This window comes from Elephantulus edwardii, unplaced genomic scaffold, assembly GCF_000299155.1.
Source record: "Elephantulus edwardii isolate Elephantulus edwardi_28Jun2011 unplaced genomic scaffold, EleEdw1.0 scaffold00040, whole genome shotgun sequence".
Taxonomy (NCBI): domain Eukaryota; kingdom Metazoa; phylum Chordata; class Mammalia; order Macroscelidea; family Macroscelididae; genus Elephantulus; species Elephantulus edwardii.
The window spans coordinates 4,971,014-4,976,152 of NW_006399790.1; positions in this window are offsets into that span (position 1 = coordinate 4,971,014).

The following is a 5,139-nucleotide window of genomic DNA, read 5'->3' on the forward strand; positions in this document are numbered from 1 at the left end:
TATAGCAGTAGTATTATGCAGTATTTGTCTTTTTATGACTGACATATTTCAGTCAGCATTAATGTCCTCCATTTCGTATAATATTGCATGAGTTCCTTGTTTTTAAAAGCAGCGTAGTATTCCATTGTGTGAATATACCACAGCTTCTCTACCCATTTGTTTGTTGATGAACACCTGGGTGGTTTCCAACTCTTTGCTATTGTGAACAAAGCCATGATAAACACAGATGTGCATATATCTGCTTGGTTGGCAGTTCTGGTCTCTTTGGAGTATATTCTCAGGAGTGGAATTTCTGGGTCAAATGGTATTTCTATTTCCAACTTTCTGAGAAAGTGCCATACTGCCTTTCATAGCAGCTACACCATTTTACACTCCCACCAAAAGTGAGTAAGGGTTCTAGTTTCTCTACAACCTCGGCAGCACTTGTTTGCTGTTTTGTTGAATTTTGCTACAATTATTCATGCATCACTAGGGAAGTTTGCCGTTCACAAATTCTTGTCCCCAGGTCTTCGTTATAGATCCCCATGTATGTCCTTCTCACATTAATCATATTCATCATTATACTTCAACACATCATGAAGAGGATGAAGATGACAAAGGGATCTTTGTACTCACTTCATTTACATTCACAGTTTACTATATGCTGTCACAGAATGTCACTGTACATTCTCATTTAAGATTAGGAAACAGGTTATATGTTGGGCAATAATAGGTTATTATAAATAACAAGCATTTTACAAGAAGTATATGAAGAGAAAATGCAGGAAGCTTAAGAAAGCCTTGCATTTTGCTAGACTTGGGTTTTGAACATCAGAAATTCAAAACCACCTCTAGGTTAAGGGTCTTGATGTGAGGATTGTTTTCCCCTGAAGAGGACTGATTATGCTGCTGACACATGGAGATCCTGCTTTAGTTGTTTTCAACATTCAATCTACAGAGTCAATAATCAGTTGTAGAAGAAACTCAACCAGAATGCTCCTTAGAAGTGAGTATGGTGAAACTTCCGCTTGCTGACCTTGGACACGTTGGGAAAGCCCAAATACAAGAAAAGAACATTGTGGTTGGGAGACAAGAGGTTCAGCAAAAATGAGGGAACCCCCCAGGAGATGGATTCACATCATAGCCTCGACAGGTGACTGGAACACACCAGCAACTGCAAAGAAGGTCTTCACAGTGCGGCATTTCATTGTGTTATACATAATATGCCCTGAGTTGAAGGCAACTAGCAATGCTCTAGATGACTTACTCAGTGCTCAGTGACCTGAAGTCATTTAACTCCTGTAACTTACTTAGTAAAGAGTTTCAACCGACAGGGATATGAGCAATCACTTACATAAGAAATGGGCCATTGCTAACAGGCTGTTCTCTGCCTTGCATGATTGTAGGCACATGATGGCATTTAAAATTCATCTTCTCTCTTCTCAACTTGCCACACAGCAGACTCAATTTGAAACTTTTACTATTAATAGCTGGTAAAAATGGAAAGATAGAGATTGTAGGCTATACCTACTTTCAACTCTCTTCAAAGACCAAAAAGCTGTCACGAGGAGAAAAGAAATACAAAAAGCAACAATGGTCTTTTTACTTCGCTAGCAGTGATCGTAACCCTTCCTCTATCTCTCTCCATTTCTTATTACTGCCTTGTGGGCTAGTGCTGACTGACATCTATGTGGCAGGTATTCAAAGGCAGTCTATGTGGCAAGTGGGGTGGCGGGAACTTCCCTTATCCACATGCTTTAGCTAGGATTAATATTAAAAATTGCACTGGGATTTGACAGTCCCAATTCAGTTGTTTTTATCTAACTAGATCCCAAACAACCATGGACGGAAATCTCAGAATTCTCCAATATACTTGCACCCGTTCAGTAAATTCACCATACCTTGTCAGTCTACAGTTTATTTTGAGCCTTTACATCCTATGACAGATTGTTGGAGCCCTCTCCTCCCCCCCCCCATTTCTTTTAACTAGTTTCATTTTTGATATTTGATTTCTTGCCTTTATCTCTGTACTCCGTAGTGTAAATTTCATTCAGACATACACATTTATTTCCATTAATCCTGGAGAGAAACCTGCCTTAATTGGCTACAGTCCCTATCTTGAGTTTATAACCTGTTTAGTTCCAGTAAGTGCCCCTTAATGATCTAATTGTAACTCTGCTTTTCGATCCCTTGTGTTTCCTCCCACCCCAAATCTCAGATGCTATCACAAGACTCTTCCACAAGTTTCTTAAATTGTGTAACAAGCAGAGAGCCATCTTCAGAAAGATATCAGCAAGATGATTCAAGCCAATGACTTGTATATCAAAACGGTTCACAGCCTGATCCACTGCCTATCCCTCTATTTGTCATTTCTCCTTTTTACTAGTCTAATTGGATAAACACAAGATTAAAAAGCCTACTCCACAAGAAGACATCAAAATGGTGACTAGAAACTTACCAATTTATTTTTTCATACACTTTCAATCTCTGTGGCGAGCCTTGAAACTTTCCCTATTTTGTTGTGCTAAAAATCATCCCAAAATGTCATGATGTCAAACAACACTTGGTAACTGATTATTGGGGTCAGCAATTTGAGCATAACACAAGTGAGGGCAAATGTCAGCTAAACTGAGAATATGCAGTGGTATGGGGCTGAAAACATCCGGAGGCACCTACGCTCACCTGTGTAGCAGCTGATGCTGAACATGAGCTCTGACAGAGGCTGGTGCTGGGACCCAGTGTACCGACACGGGGACTCTCCCTCCGTGCGGCTGTGATTCCATCTAACATGCTGTCCTCACCACTGATCTTAAGGAAAAGAGCACAGGAGAACCAGACAGAAAAGCCACGGCTTTTCTGGCTTAGCCATGCAAATGACAATGTGTCACTTCTGTGGCATTCCAGTGGTGATAAACTTAAGTCACTGGAGTCAGCTCAGATTCCAACACATCTAGCTCTCAGTGGGAAGTTTCAAAGAATTGACAGATTTTTTTTTTTTTAAATCACCACAACCAACAAGTACAGCAACTCTTTCTATTCCTGTATTTATTCCGAAGACTTTTTCTGAAGAATGGATAAGGGTTTGGAAGGCATTTATTTGGCACTCATTTATATGTAGCCCCACTTTCTGCCAGCTCTCTTTAGAATTCATACAAATTATTTCTTTTACATTTCCTCTCCCTAAATTACTTCAAGGAGCCCTTGCAGCTTAATGGGTAACACGTCAGACTGTTAACAAAGTCAGTGGTTTTTAAATCCAATGGTGCTTCTCAGGATCCCTGTGCAACAGTAGTGAGGGTTTTTCAAATTATTTTATTGAGACATTATGTACCTACTACATGAGTAACAATTTAGAGGATAAAGTTGACTGGGTTTTAGTATGTTGTTGTTGTGTGTTCTAGCATCAAACTGACTCACAGCTGACCCTCCAGCAGGTTTTCAAAGGCAGTACATGACATGGGAGGAAACTGCTCATCTTCCTCCTCCAGATGGAGCTCTCTGGTAGCTTGGTGCTAAGGAGTTGTACTGCCAACCCAAAGTCAAGTAGGAGGAGCTGGTGGATTTGAACCATCTGCCTTGAGTTGGCAATGCAACTCCTTCCCCTAAGCCACTAGAGCTTTAACTATCACGGCAACCGATTTTATGATATTTTATCATCATAAAAAGAATCACTCACCAGACTAAATGTAAGCTTGCCAAACAATCCAGCAATCATGCTCCTAGGAATTTATTAACCCAGGAGTTGAAAATGGATGTATACATATGCCAAAAGGAAAAAAAAAACCCAAAACCCCAAAGATAGACCAAAACCAGACTCATACATAAATACTTCTAGCAGCTTTATCGACAACTTATAAAAGTTGGAAGCATGGTTGCTATGTGCCATCAAGCCAGAACCAACTCAATGGCTAACCCTTCAGCAGGTTTTCTGAGGCAATCAGTCATATCAGAAAACAGCGTTCCTCTTTCTCCAATATAGCAGTTGCTGGAATCAAATCGGCTGCCTTTGGGTTGGTAGCACAACTCCTTATCTTAGCAGTGCAAATCAATATTGACCCTACACCACCGGAGTGTTATGAAACTTTAGTTAATAGCTATATAACAGTGGTGATTTAGCAATTGCAACAGACATACCATGACAATGCAAGATATTAAATTTTTGTTATTGTTATGTACCATTGAGTCAGAGTGACTCATAGCTGACCCTCCAGTAGGTTTTCAGAGGCAGTAAATTACATGGGAGGAGAATTTCCATCTTACTCCAGCGGAGCAGCCGGTGGATTCAGATCTTCTACCTTTGGCAGCACAAATCCTTACCAATAAGTTGGGGAAAGAGTGCAGCATATATAGGAATTAATCCTCCTGCATGCTTTTAATGTAGACTAATATTTCTGAGCTATCTAATTCATAGAAAGTAATTATAAAGACCATAGCCTGTATCAGGTGCACCTTAGTCTCCAGACTGACATCATTGCTCCTCAGTACTTGGAGCAGTCTCTGATAGCAGACTTTCCCAATGCAATTTGTCTTTGAATTTTCTGGCTGCTGGTACCAAGGTGGTTGATTGTAGAGCCAAGCAAACTGAAGCTGTTAACAATCTCAATCTCTTCATCATCCATCATGATGCTGCCAATAGGCCCAGTGGTGAGATTCTTTGTTTTCTTGATGTTGAACTTCAATTCATATTTGAAGGCTGCAATCCTTGACCTTCTTCAGCAAGCGCTTCAGGTCCTCCTCAGTTTCAGCAAGCAGGGTTGTGTCATCTGCATAACGCAGATTGTGGATGAATCGACCTCCAATCTTGATGCCACACTTCTCATAGAGCCCAGCCTCCCAGATAATCTTTTCCACATATAGATTGAAAAGATATGAAGATAGGACATATACTTGACGCACATTCTTCCCAATTTTGACCCATGCAGTGTTTTCTTAGTCTGTTCTGACGACTGCCTCCCGGTCCAAGTATAAGTTTCACATATGCACAATCAAGTGTTCTGGGCTTCCCATTCTTCTCAGAGTCAGCTACAGTTTTTTGTGATCTACACAGTCAAATGCCTTTGCATACTGAGTGAAACACAGATAGACATTTCCCTGGTATTCTCTACTTTCAGCCAAGATCCATCAGACAGTAGTTATAATATCCCTAGTGTCATGTCCTCT